At 46.9% G+C, this 14566-nt stretch overlaps 1 long non-coding RNA gene across 4 annotated transcripts in view; it reads left to right on the top strand.

Annotated features, from left to right (window-relative positions):
- The first annotated feature begins 9988 nt into the window (after positions 1–9988).
- The window catches only part of LOC144617421 (uncharacterized), a 292948-nt gene continuing 288370 nt past the window's right edge, over positions 9989–14566 (top strand). For 2 of the 4 annotated variants that reach the window (XR_013557937.2, XR_013557935.2), the window contains exons 1-5: positions 9990–10316; positions 10556–10726; positions 11229–11409; positions 12874–12992; positions 14345–14428. This is a non-coding gene — a long non-coding RNA (uncharacterized LOC144617421). Of the gene's footprint in view, positions 10317–10555; positions 10727–11228; positions 11410–12873; positions 12993–14344; positions 14429–14566 lie in introns of all 4 variants that reach the window. The other 2 variants (XR_013557936.2, XR_013557939.2) reach the window with 2 other exon arrangements.

Genomic DNA, 14566 nt, shown 5'->3' with positions numbered 1-14566 from the left:
ATGGAGACAGTAAAGAGATCAATGGTTGCTAGCGGTTGGGGAGTGGGGGGGGGGGGTGGGGATGAAAAGTTGGAGCCCCGAGGATATTTAGGGTAGTGAAACTACTCTGTCAGATAGTATAATGATGCAGACATGCCATTATACATTTGTCCCAACCCATTAACGTACAACACCTAGATTGACCCCTCATGTAAAGTATGGACTTTGAGTGATTATGATGGGTCAATGTAGGTTCATCAAATGTAACAAATTTATCATTCTGGTGGAGGATTCCAATGGCAGGTGTACTTGGCCAGGATTCCCCAGATAAACAAGACCAATAGAGACCAATAGAATGTGTGTATATACAGATACAGATACAGGTGGATAGATAGATAGATTTATTATAAGGAATAGACTCACATGGTTACAGAAGTTGACAATCACAGGACCTGAAGTCTACAAGCTAGAGACCCAGGAGTGCAGATGCCATAAATTCCAGTCTAAAGGATGGCAGACCTGAGACCCAGGAAAAGCCAATATCCCTGTTCAAAAGCAGTTGGGCAGAATGGGTTCTTTCCTACTTGGGAGAAGGTCAGCCTTTGTTCTAGTCAAGCCTTCAACTGATTGGATGAGCCCCACACATTCTGTAGGGCAATCACTTTACTCAGTGTACTGACTTAATTGTTAATCTCATCCTAAAACACCCTCACAGAAATCCCCAAAATAACGTTTGACCAAATATCTGGACACTCTGGCCCAGGCAAGTTGACACACAAAAGTAGCCATCATGTTGAGGCCATCGGTACGCATGTGAGGGCACAAAATATCTGGGGACTGTTTGTGCCTTCTGCTCAATTTTTCTGTTAACCCAAAACTGCTCTAAAAGGTAAAATCTGTATTTTTTTAAGTTTATTTATTTATTTTGAAAGAGGGAGAGACAGCAAGCATGAGTGGGGGAGGGGACAGAAAGAGAAGGGAAAGAGAGAATCCCAAGCAGGCTCCGTGCGGTCAGCAGGGGTTCATTATGGGGCTCGAACCCACGAACCGTGAGATCATGACCTGAGCTAAAACCATGAGTCGGACCCTCAACTGACTGAGCCAGGGGCCCCTAATATCCATATTTTTTAAAAAAGATTAATACCTCAGAATGAACAGCACACTTTTCAAACAAGTAATTTCTGACTATATGGAAGGGGAATGAGTCTCACAAAAACAAAGGAATTGATTAGCTAGATTTACCAGACAGTTGTTCAAAAGCGCCCCACCCAGAACAGGTATTAGCTTATCACCTTATCACATGACAATAGTCCTAAATTGGCCTAAATTGGCCATATGGTGATTGGCCAATACCATATGGTGATTATTCTATCATTGCCACCGATGAGAGTTTCTGGTGTAGACAAAAGTAGACAGAAATTCTTCAGTCAAGACAATTCTGTCACCTCCTGTGTAGACAGTAGGAGGGGGCCCTTTTAAAGGCCCGCACTTCAGCACACAGCCTGCTCGCGCTGGGGCCTAGAAAGGCCCTAAAAGCTTTGGTAACAATGAGAGAAGGTAGATTTTAGTGCTGTTACACCAGGCTTGATGTTGGAGCATAGTTCAATAAAATCAGAGGTTCGCAAACTATTGCCTAAGGCTCAAATATGGGCCGCCACATGTTTCTGCAAAGACAGTAACATTGAAATAGTATTATAGCCCATTTGTTTACTTATTGTCTATGGCTGCTTTGGTACGACCAAGGCAACCAGAACTTGTGGCATCTGGACACAAATCCTGTAAGACTGACTGTAAGACTGGCCCTTGGTAGAACGATCCTGCCAACTCCTGAAAAAGTTCATCAACCGTTATTTTTCATGGAGCAGCTTTTCTCTTTGAGTTTTATGAGAGAAAAGAAACGACTCGTTCTAAATGCCGTGTGGTCTCCTGCGTTGGATCCTGGACAGAAAAGGAGCATTAACTGAAAACCGGGTGAAAGCTGAACGAAGTCTACGCAGCTTCTGTAGGAGGAAATACAGCAATGTTAATTTCAGGGTCTTCGCAAGGTGGTTACTTAGAATGCTAACAGGAGGGGGCTTCTCTGTACAATCCATGCAACTGTTCTTAAATTCTAAAACTACTCCAAAATTTAAAAAAGTAAATAAATAATAAATAAAGTTAAAGAAAGAGTCTCCGTGGATAGACATTCGACGTAAGCATTCAGAATGTAAAATGAAGTCTGTCTCCAAACGCAGGAGCGATGTGGCTCTGAGTCATCCATTCATTTATCCAACAAACGTTTAAGAACTTGCACGGGCACCCCACCTCCCCCCAAAAAGCCTCTTTTGCATAAATACAGATAAACATCAGCATGCTTTCCTAATTTTGGTAATTGCATCCAAGCTAAATGTTGGAACCTGTAAAAATATTTCTGACACGGATAATGATATCAAAAGTAAAGGAAGGAGGGGGCGCCTGGGGGGCTCAGTCAGTTAAGCGTCCGACTTCAGTTCAGGTCACGACCTCGTGGTCTGTGGGGTTGAGCCCTGCGTGGGGCTCTGTGCCAACAGCTCAGAGCCTGCTTTGGATTCTCTCTCTCTGCTCCTACCCGCCTCCCCAAAAGAAATAAATACACATTTTTTTTTTAAAGTAAAGGAAGTAGAATAGAAGATTCTTCCAAGGATATTGTGGACAGGTAAGTCTAAATGCCTCTAAATACATGGGTAACAGCTAATTCAGAGACTAAGCAAATAAAGGGTTTCATTTTTAATCTTCCCAGAGGAAGATTAAAAAAAAAAAAAAAACCAAGAAGTATGAAATGAATACTTCCTTAAAGTATTTATGAGAGGAGAAGTTAAAAAACATCTTTGAACATCTGTTGCTCACACGGGTAGTAGGTCTCCTCCGTTGGATGCCTTCCAGATCTGAGCACCAGGAAGACATTAACCTAGAGTCAACCCGAATTACCCAGGCTGGGGGCCAGTCTGGGTTTCGGCTGCTTTGTGACACCAGATCAGAGAGAACTTGTTTATAACTCGGACAGAAAGATCACGCTGCGTTCAGACGGTGTTCTGGATGACTGGGAGCCAGACACTTCAAAAGGCCGAAGTGGGAAGGAAACTCGGCACAGGGGGCTCACGGAACAGAGGAGCTCCCACCCGCCCCCCAGCCGGTCAGACGGAGGAGGCCCAGGCAACTGCGCTGAGCGGGAAGCAGAAGCCATGGGTGTGGATTCCAACGAGTCCCCAGGCGGGGGGGGGGGGGGGGGGGGGCATTTTCATTTTGTCAATTGCACAAAGAAGGAAGATATGCCTCCCCTTTTCTCGCTAAGGAAACGTCCGCACTCATGGGCTTGACCGTGGCTGGTGGGCGGCCTCCCCTTGCAAGGATCCACCGCACTAAAGACCAGCCTATCACCACTCGTCGTGTCTCAGAGATCCAGGCCATCTGGTAAACCCCTCAGCAACCACACACGTCTGCCCCTCCTGTCTCAGTCTCGCTTCCGCCCCCTGAAAGTTGAAGGGCCTGGAATAACAACAGTGAATTTCAACTCAGAGATTTCAGGTCCTGGGGGGGGGGGGGGGGGGGGAGGGGCAGGGACCTCTGGCATGCAGACGCTCCCTTTGACGCATCAGGGACGTCTCCTCCAGCAGAGGTCCCTGCTTGGGTATTTGGGCAAGGTGACTCTGAGCTCATCCATGTGCTGAAATACATAGGGCTTCTTCAGGGTCCAGCCTTCGGAAACCGTTACGGCAGCCACGGTGATTCAGGAAAGGCACCTGTGGGGTCCCCCGGAAGGAGATATGAGTTTAGGGGGGCAATGGTGTTGTTTGGGTTGTACTTCCTGCCATTCCATCAGTCAGGCTTTTCTCTCCTGAGCTGGAAATGAAGTGTTTCCTGATCGCCAAGGGCCTGAGATATAGAGTTACAAGTCCCAGTACCGAAAGTAATTCAAGGGTGGCTTGCCCCAGAAAACGCTGACCACGTGTGACAGGCCACAGATCTTTCCTGGTTTAACCCCCACGTGGACTCTGTGATGAGGAGAGTGCTATTACCCCAACTTGACGCCGGAGGAAACTGATTCTCAGGGGAAGTAACCTGCCCCGGGGTCATTCCTCTAAAAAGGGCCCCAGACACCAAGGTCCACACTCTTAACCACTAACACCCCACCTGGAACCGGAACACAAGGGGTGTGAATGGCCACAATTAGTGTCCAGAAGGGGCCTGCCTACCTTCCTCCTCAGAAATGAAATTAGGACTAAGACGAATGTAGGGTTTATTCAGCACCATCCTCGAAAGCTGAGGCCTGGGGTTCCTCTGACCCACGGGATCCCTCGGGTGTGGTCAGTAGCCAACTGGCCCGTCTCAGAACAGCCAGCTCTGAGCACTGGGTGTTTCCTCATGACTTGACCTCACAAACAGCCAGCCATTTGGAAACCGGGGCTAAAAAATGTTCACTAATTTCCAATTACAAGCAAAACTCACATGGGATTTAGGGGCGCCTGGCTGGCTCAGTAGGTTGAGCATCCGACTTCAGCTCAGGTCATGATCTCACAGTTCATGAGTTCGAGCCCCACATCAGACTCTGTGCTGACAGCTCGGAGCCTGGAGACTGCTTCGGATTCTGTGTCTCCCTCTTTGCTCCTCCCCCATTAGCCCTCTCTCTCTCTCTCTCTCTCTCTCTCTCAAAAATAAATAAACACGAAAAAAAATTCACATGAGATTTGGTAATGGAGCTACATCTAAAATCAAAGTGGTTCATCTTCTTGTTAGAAAAACTAACAATTTTCTCTATCAAATTATAGGTATATGCATCTGCTTTGTCCGTGGTTCTGATTTAATCCACTTTTCTGGGTCTGTGATGGTAATACTATATACAATTTACAAAAGTACTTTTCCTGCGCTGGCCTTATATGACCACATTGCGATTGTTTTTATTAATATCTTCAGAACCTAATAAAATTAACTATACGCCCATTTCACTAAAGGCGACTCTCTTCTCAAATTACATCCTGTACTTTTGTATTTTTCTACTTAGGTACATGCTTACCTGTGCCATATACAAAGGGTTGTCATTAAACATAGGCTTTTGTTTACAAAGTTCAGGTATTTATGAATTCTTGTTTTTGAAAATTACCATAGCTTAATTCACTAATTAATAGTTTGTAATTTTTTACAGAACGCCTCACAAATTTGTATGGCATCCTTGTGCCAGGGGCCAAGCCAGTCCTGTCCTTATCTTTCTAATCTTAGCGTCCGTGCTGCTGAAGCAAGCATTAATTAATACATTTTGAAGTCTCACGCTTTGTCTTAAGCTACTAGTCACAATCTTATAATAATGTCAAAAGTCAGACTCTTCTCATATCTGAACTTTCCAATCATGTAAACTTACCTTTAGCGACGAGATACAAAGCTGATGACATTCAACCATTTTCACCTACTAAAATGATAACTTGATACAAGCTGAAGTGATAATTTTATACAATTTCACCCAACACATCTGGCTGAGCGAAAACCAGAAAGCTTTGCAAATATGACCTTGAAGCTAAGGAATGAGAAGTTATACACGTGCTGGAGTCACATTTTCTGTATTTGTGCAAAAGCATATTTTTCTAAATGTGTCTGAGTAGTTCTACAACTACACATTGCCCGAGGTGTTCTGAGCATAAAGAGTGAAAACCACAATTCGGTTGCATATCAGAACTGGCAGGAGTTCTAGTCCAAGGAAGCGATCTGATGATAGCAATGTTGTAATACAGTGTGTGGTGAGTTCTCTTAAGACACTGTGTTCTGTTCTTGTCACTTCCTGTTCGGCTAAATGTAACTTTTGCAATGAGAACGAGCATGGAGGTAGCAAGCTGCGAAAATAATTTGTGAGAGCCAACGCCAAGAACTAAACATTTATGTCGAGGGAGAATAAGAACATATCTTCTTGAAGATGTGCCGTGCTGACCGAGTGTTAGAAGGGACCGTGGGACGCTGTGTGTGCGTGCGTGCGCATGTGCTGGGGTGGGGGGTGGGGGGAGAGCATGTGTGCGTGTGGGTTTCTACATTCATAGAAGACGAGCCAGAAAGTGTCCATTGATTCGAACTGAACTGGCTTGAACTTGGACACACTGGAATTGTACGAAAGGCATCCCCAGAGATTTTGGAGGAAATGAACCAGAACCCCGTTTCCAGTCAGAGTGGAATTAACTCTATAATTGAGTCTGACGCCGTGACTCTGTGAGCTAGGAATTTTGATAGATGGTGTTTTGTGAGCTGAGCCAGGCTGGAGTTTCACCATACATGACATGCTTGTTTTCCATTTCAGGGGAAGAGTTAAATTCTAGAGCAAGGATGTCTTCATTTCTCTTTCTCTCCTCCTCTTCCTCCTGAATTTAGAAATAGCGGGGGCGCCTGGGTGGCTCAATTGGTTAAGCGTCCGACTTCAGCTCAGGTCATGATCTCGCGGTCCGTGAGTTCGAGCCCCAAGTCGGGCTCTGGGCTGATGGCTCAGAGCCTGGAGCCTGCTTCTGATTCTGTGTCTCCCTCTCTCTCTGCCCCTCCCCTGTTCATGCTCTGTCTCTCTCTGTCTCAAAAAAAAATAAAAATGTTTAAAAAAAAAAAAATTTAAAAAAAATAAAAATAAAAAATAGAAATAGCAAGCAGTCGAATCACAGACAGGGATTTCTCAATGGATTCTCCCAAAGCAGTGATGATTAACAGGAGGAAAGCAAGCATCAGGGGTAGGAAGGGTGGGAACAACTCCCACAGTGACCCTGCAGAAGCTTCCACGGGTGTCTGGTCTGAGGCATCACCACTCAGCCATGCGGGCCTTCCAAACAACCCCTTTGAGGGTCCACTTGGGACCCCTGGATCCCAGGTTCTGCCACGGGCTGGAGACAGCATGAGAATCAGGGGTATCATAGGCGGTGGGTGGGTCCTGGGGACCCAGGTAGTTCTGGGGCAGGTGCTCTGGGATGCCAGGCTTGGTGTGTGGGAACCTCTTCACCGTAACTCAGAAGACCTGCTCGCGGAATGTTCAAGACCGCTCACTTGGCTCAGACTGAGCTCTGCGGTGTGAGTCTTGGCTGCTCCCACGGAGAGAGCTGGGTAAATTTTGACCCTTCTAGGACTTACCTCATTTATAAAAGGGGGATAAACAGAGCAATTGTGAGGAACACATAAGGAATTGAATGGAAAAGCTTAGGGCAGAGCTTAGCACTTAGGAAAACTAACAAGTGCCTTGTGATGGATCACGCAGTCCATCTAAACCTCTCAGAAGGAAGCCGGGCCCGGAGTTTTGTCAGCCAGGGGGCTTGTGCGTCCCTTGAGGGGAAGAAGAGGGCAAGGTGGATGGCAGAGGGTGAGTGTCCACTGTGGAAGAAGGGTGGGAGGTAGCAGGTTACCATGGACGTCCACTCAGAAACCCAGAGTTCACCAGACTTCTCCAAAATCCAGACAGGACAGGGGACATGGCTGTTCCCCAAGCACTCATACTTTCTCTTCCGCATTTTCTATTACTTTTAAAATTTTATTTATTTAAATCCAAGTTAGCTAAGCTACAGTGTAGTCTTGGCTTCAGGAGTAGAAGCCCGTGGTTCATCACTACCATACGACACCCAGTGCTCATCCCAACACGTGCCCTCCTCAGTGCCCGTCACCCATCTAGCCCGTCCCCCCACCCACAGCCCCTCCAGCTGCCCTCAGTTTGTTCTCTGTATTTGAGTCTCTTACGGTTTGTCTCCCTCTCTGTTTTTATGTTGTTTTTGCATTTTCTTTCAGACTGTGGAGGCTGAAATGTGTCTGGAGAGACTTCTGCTAACCTAGACAACAGGAACAAGAAGCTGGTCTAGTGGTAAAATTCCCTCTGCTATTGGGTCCCGTCTTTGCTAGTTTTGATCTGATAATCCTGTCCTCCCCTCCACCCCACGTGAGCTGCATGGAAGCTCACGTCCACAGAGAATACGTCCTCTGCAAGTTCAGCTGCCCCGTGTCTTATGCAGGTTTCCCTTCGAGGTCACCACCTCACCTGGCGGGGTCTTGGAGTCCCCCAACCGCCCCACCCCACCAGGTGAGGTGATGACCTCTCCTCTTCTGCCTCTTCTCCCTCCTTCCTGCTCTCCCATCTTTGTAGGAAAAGCACCCAGGACAGATGGCTGTCCACGTTTACTGGTGACAACCAGAACGTACCGGCAAAGCCTTTGTCTCCCAGTGTGTCATCAGACGCCCGTGGAGTCGAACATCCAAGAGGTGGATGTGGCTCGTGGCCCATGTCTGATGCTGTTGTGCAGTTGGCATCCAAACATCGCGTTCTCACAGGGCCCTGAGTCTCAGATGTGCAAGGCTAAGCTTTGGTTTGTGCTTTTAAAAGAACTGAACCCCATGAAAGCGTTTCTGTTAAAGATGAAATTATTTAATTTGACAAAGAAATGAGTCTCAGGAGATTCAGAGGGAAGCAGGCAGGGCTTGGCACATTTCCTTTAATCTCTCTTATCTTCAACCCTGTATCAAAGAGTGTCAAAAGCTTTTCCTTTTATATTTATGGGCATCTATCTAAGTTGGCAATATCAATCTGTTCCAAACGCAGTGGTATGTATATTTGCTTACTGGGGTAGACTGGATTAAAAGCTGTTCATCTTTCTGGATGGGCTCTTGTGAGCTACAGATTCAGAAATCCTAAAAGCAAATCTTACTAGAGCAAACACATTTTCTCTCTAGCAGTGCTGTCCTGGAAGGGAATGTGCTCTGGGACCAGTGCCCATACATTTCAGCTATGATTTTAGAACATCATTTTAAAACAAATATATATATATATATATATATATATATATATATATATATGTATATACACATATATATATGTGTGTGTGTGTGTATATATATATATATATATATATTCACTTCAGCTCAATTTTGATTTTGATAATGCCTTGCCAACAGTAGGGGGAAAAAATGACAAGTGTATCTGGTATTTGTCCCTGATGAGCGCTGGTGCAGATAAACACGTCCGCTTCCAATGACTAGCTCGAAAACAATGATGGCCACAGCTCAGAAGCCTCGCTCACTACTCTGAGGAGACAGATCTCTAAAGCATACTTAGCGTTTGAACTTTTCAGGAAAGGGCATATGAAAAAGAGTCAAATTCCAGACAAAATGGAGAGAATCTAATAAATATGCTTAGATTTTTTTTTCTCCCCCAAGCGATCAGTCCATTTGAGATATCAAATATCAACCATCTTGGTTGCAAAAGGGATGCTGCAATCTTGAGCCCAGTGGGGGTGGCTGCAGTTTGCGTGGTAAATCGTGGGGCCAGAAGGAGCATCCAGGGCCAGAAGGGGTTCATCCAATTCAAGTACGTAACCAAATTATTTGATACAAATATAGGAAGGAGGTGCAATGTTTCTACATACCCATAACCTGCCGTCTTTTATAGTGCTGGAACTCCAAGTGAGACTAAACTATAATATTTTTAATTTTTAATGTTTATTTATTTTTGAGAGAGAGAATGAAAACAGGAGAGGGGCAGAGAGAGGGAGACACAGAATCCAAAGCAGGCTCCAGGCTCTGAGCTGTCAGCACAGAGCCCGATGCAGGGCTCGAACTCACAAACCACAAGATCATGACCTGTGCTGAAGTCAGACGCTCAACCAACTGAGCTACCCAGGTGCCCCAAATTTTTTAAATTTTACGTCATATGTCTCTCTCTCTCTCTCTCTCTCTCTCTATATATATATATATATATACACACACAACCAAATACAAAGGTCAAAAATTGAAAGGAGTGACTTTACAGAGCTCATTTAAATAGTCTTGGGGTGGCCTGGTGGCTCTGTATTTGATGAGGGGAAAGATGTTCCCCAAATGGTATTAAGCGAAGATAAGAAAATCAGGTTGCAAAGTATGATTGTCTTTTTATAAAAATAAGTGTGCAGAAGAACACTGAACCGATAATCACATTTAGCTGTGATTATCCCTGGGCAGGGGAATTACGGAATGTTTTTTCCTTCCTTTAGGTTTCTGCATTTTGTGCTTGATGTGTATTGTCTCTAAGTGACATGTTTCATAAGAAGAAGGGTCTGGAGTTTTGAGGAACGTCAGTGTGCCTTCAGGGTGGGAGCCGGGCCGGGGACAGCTTGCTCCCAGGACAGCAGCTGAAGATCTCCCAGTGAGCCTCTAAAAACAGAGCAAGTTGCAGAAGTTGAAGTGAAAACCACGAGACTCTTTCTCTTCTGAAGGGCCTCCTCAGGGAGGATGTGCCGATGTAGGACAATCCCCTCCTCCAGGCAGACCTCCGTCATAGATCCTGGCTCTCCAGGAGCCCCTTACTTACACCTGCAGCCTATGGTTCTGGGACACAGCACCCCATCAGCCAGGTTGGTTCAGCCCTTCACTCCTCTCTTCCTTCTGCCTTTTCGGTGTGGAAAAAGAGAAAGTTTCATTCTAAAAGCTACCAGGGACCCATGAGAGTTCTTTGTATAACCAGCGAGTTTTTCGGGGAAGTTAAAAAAAAAAAAAAATACTTAGGGGAAAAAAAAGACTAAGTCAATTGTTTAGGAAAAATACTTTTGGGCACAAATGACCAAGTTAGTAACCAGGGTCACGCTCTCTCCAGATGCCCTGTCGCGGCCCAAGTCCCCAGCAGCAGCAAGCTGGCACACTTGGGTGCATTATGCCTGATTTCTGAGCACTGTCCCTGAAGAAATGACCCTCCGGACTCAGGCTGCCCACTCCTCTCTGGAGAACTTCATACGTCAGATCCAATGTCCGCTGGCCCTGGGCTCAGGTCTGTTCAAATAAGGAATTCTCATCAGGTAGAGGGGGGCAGATTGCAAATAAATTCTTCCAGGCAGTGTGATTCCCAGACCTGGGTTTCACAGGTGAGTGAACCAAAATGGGGTGAGGGACAGACAATAAAGACCAAAAAAGGGGGATAGATTTCCAAGTGCCAGTTAAGGACAATTTTCAAAATAACAATTCCCTATACCCTTCTTGCCAAATCCTACCATCATCTCATTAAAAACAAAACGAAACAAAATATTTTTTTTTATTTTTTTTAACGTTTATTTATTTTTGAGACAGGGAGAGACAGAGCATGAACGGGGGAGGGTCAGAGAGAGAGGGAGACACAGAATCTGAAACAGGCTCCAGGCTCTGAGCTGTCAGCACAGACCCCGAGGCGGGGCTCGAACTCACAGAGTGCGAGATCGTGACCTGAGCCGAAGTCGGCCGCTTAACCGACTGAGCCACCCAGGCGCCCCACAAAATATTTTTTAATATGAAAAAAGCCAGGAAGGACATCATCTCAGACTAGAGAACAGTCCTGGCCAAGAGAGCTCCTCGGACCCATCATTCTGTCGTCCCATCATTCTCAAAGTCCAGGGTATTCATCATCTTCCCATCTCGCCTGGAGTTCGTGAGCATTTCTCGACACAAGGACCTGGCACCAGGACAGGACGACGTTCCTGGGTAAGTGTGAGTAGGGCCTGTGTGGGGTTGGACAGCGTCCCCCCCAAATACAGGTCTACCCAGAACCGCAGAAGGTGACCTTATTTGGAGAAAGGGTCTTCTTGGCAGATGAAACTTTAAATCGAGGTCAAGTTGGATAGGGGTGGGTCCTCACCCAATGCCTGGGGTCTGTATAAGAAGAGGGGAGAGAGAGCGGGGGCACAGGGAGAGCGTGGGGAAGGAGGCAGAGGCTGTAGTGACGCATCTACCAGCCAAGGACGGTGAGGCTCGCCCAGCAGAAGCTCGGACGCGGGCAGGAGCAGACCCTCCCTCTGAGTCCCGCCAGCACTTTGATGCTGGACTTCGGGCCTCCGGAGCCAGGAGGGTCCTCCTGCTGTATTCGCCTCCTGGTTTAAGGGGCTCTGTGAGGCAGCCCCAGGGGAGTGACAGGAGGAAATACAAGGGCAGATCCATTCAGCGGCACTGAAGGTATGGAGCTTGGGAGCAGGTCTGTAGAGACAGGGCTCTTGGTAGGCGCCTTGAGAGAAAAACTTCTTTCATCAGCCAAAGGGAGAGGTGGAGAGTCAAGGGGCTGGGGAAATTTGGGGCCTGGGGAACAGTATGCAGCTGGCCCAGGAGTAGGCAACGGCCTGCCTGGTTGACAGGCTGCTGGGACATTGCAGCGGTGGGATGCGTCCCGGGGGAGCCACCACTGCTGACCTGGGTGGCGGGGGGAGGGGCCATCTGCCTCCATTCTGCAGCCAGCCGAGGCCCCCAGATGCTCTGCACTTCTTACCAGGCTGACTGTCCAGAGGCCAGTAGTTTCTGGCGCTGGGAAGCAAAAGGTTTTACTAAAACTTCCTAAAGGTGACGAAATGATCAGATCATCTGGGTGACTCTTCTCTTGAAGGGACCTCATTGTTAAGAGATTACCCGTTTCTTCGAAGCGTGATCTCTTTCCAAGATCGATGCACGCACAGGTCTCACAGCCCAGCGTGCATGGCAGAAATCCGGCAAACCTTACTGCACAAGTACTCTTTCGAGGCCCGGGGTCAGGCCCCTACCCCTTAATGTCCTCATTCATAAGTGGGGGCCCTCCTCCTCATAAACACTCAAACCTAACTCCCAGGCTTTATTGTGACAATCGAATGAAATTGTGTATATGTAGCACTGTGCCTGGGATGCACTTAGTAAATGTTAACTAGTCCGTTTTTAGTATTTTTATGTTTATGAGATAGATAGGGAAGGAACACCTGTGGTAGAAAACTAATTGGAAAAATTTATGATACGTTTTACCCAAGAATAACTCGGTGCGGTCATGAAACGAAATATAATTCGGATTCCTTAGTGGAGTCCTTGTGTTTCCACAGCCTGCCGGAGGGGGCGGGGGGAGGGGGGGAGGGGTGGGGGGGGTCCAGTGGAGGGGATGGTTAGCAAAACTCTTCTTGGACCCAAGAACGTTTCTTGCACATTGTTCTGGAACAGCGTCCTCAGCCTCATTGGTCAGTCATCCTAGCACATGTCACAAGGAGCCGCGTCACCCCGAGGTGCCCTCACCCCAGCCTGGCACAGCAGCTCAGTCCATCCCTTCTCTGGTTCTGCAGGTGAGCAAAATTCATGGAGGTCGCTTCCAAGTGTGTTTTTGTCGTTCTCGCCCTGGGAGTTTTCTCTTTTGGGGTCATCTTTTTTTCTTTCTTTCTTTCTTTCTTTCTTTCTTTCTTTCTTTCTTTTCATGATTAGCAAAGATCTACATAAATTAAAGTCAGTAACCATTTGTCAACAGTCTACCCTATCTGTATTTGCCTTTTAATGTTCCTGCTTTGGGTGTGTATTCCTTTAACCTTGTTGCATTTCATTTAAATTTTTTAAATGTTTATTTGAAAGAGAGACAGAGAGAGAGGAGCGGGGGAGGGGTAGAGGCAGAGAGACAGAGAGACAGAGAGACAGAGAGACAGAAACTAAAGCAGGCTCCAGGCTCCAAGCTATCAGCACAGAGCCCAATGCAGGGCTCGAACTCACAAAAAGCAAGATCATGACCTGAGCCAAAGTCGGACGCTTAAACTCCTGAGCCCCACCAGGGGCCCCTCGCTTCATTTTTACATAATCGAATCCATGGCTGTTCCCTCTATAGTTTCTTCAGTCGATTTATGCTTAGAAAACAGCCTTCCAAGGTTGGTTATAATTCTACTGATGTTTGAATTTAGATCCTTTTTTCCTAACTCTCTAATCCATCTGGATTTTTTTTTTTGTATTTGATTTGACGTATAAATCTAACTATTTTTGTCTATTGCTTTGCTGTGTTTTTTACACATATCAGCTTATATCCCAGCATTCTTTATTTAAAATGTAGGGGGTTTTTTGTTTTGTTTTTTGCTTGAAATGGAGGCTTGATCACTTGGTTAATAAACTTCGTCTACAGGCAGTCTTTCCTGAAATTGCCCATTAAATGATTGGAAGATGCACAGATCAGGTAGAAAATGTGGAGAACTCCCAGGATTGGACAGGGATCGAGGCAATGACTGGGGGGACCAGGCTTTCCCACGGCTGCCCCCTAGCCCCGGCTGGGCACTGACTCTTTGCTAATAGGTGCTGGGCCCAGGGTTCCTTTGCTGGCTCACTGGCCCTTCCTGAGTAAACGTTAATCCCCACTACAGCTTATTAAACAAGCGACTGCATATTGGAGTGTTGGGCAAAGGCACAGCCTGGACCAGAGCAAACACCCCCAACACAGGGGGTCCAGCCTCTAGATACAACGGGACTCTGCAAGAGTCCTGAAGAATGGCTCTGGGCCCTGACTGACAGACTGCCTTCACCTGCCCAGGCGGGCTTCCAGAATGCACCTGGTGGCTCGGTGAGAAGGGCAGGAAAGAAGCCAGGGGACCACGGAATAGTGGGACTGCGTCCAATCACGGATACTCATAAATGGAGGCTTCTTTGCTACTCTTTCCTTCCCCAGAAACTCCATCCTGAAGCCACAGAGTGGGTTGAAGCAAGGTGGATGTCCATGCCAGGAGGAAGGCACCACGGAGGAGCACAGTAGGTGAGTGTGGCATCTGGGGGGTCTCCCGGAGCCCAAGCAGGTGGCGGGTGGGGGGGAGCATCTAAGGGGGTGTGGTGCAGCCATAACATCAGAGCCCAGTGGGATGGGGACTGAGTTGTGGTGGTGTGTATCTGGGAC

Source organism: Panthera onca, chromosome A1 (genome assembly GCF_046562875.1).
Source record: "Panthera onca isolate mPanOnc1 chromosome A1, mPanOnc1 haplotype 2, whole genome shotgun sequence".
NCBI lineage: Eukaryota > Metazoa > Chordata > Mammalia > Carnivora > Felidae > Panthera > Panthera onca.
The sequence above is the reverse complement of the archived record's forward strand: the minus strand, read 5'-3'. Positions and strand labels throughout refer to the sequence as shown.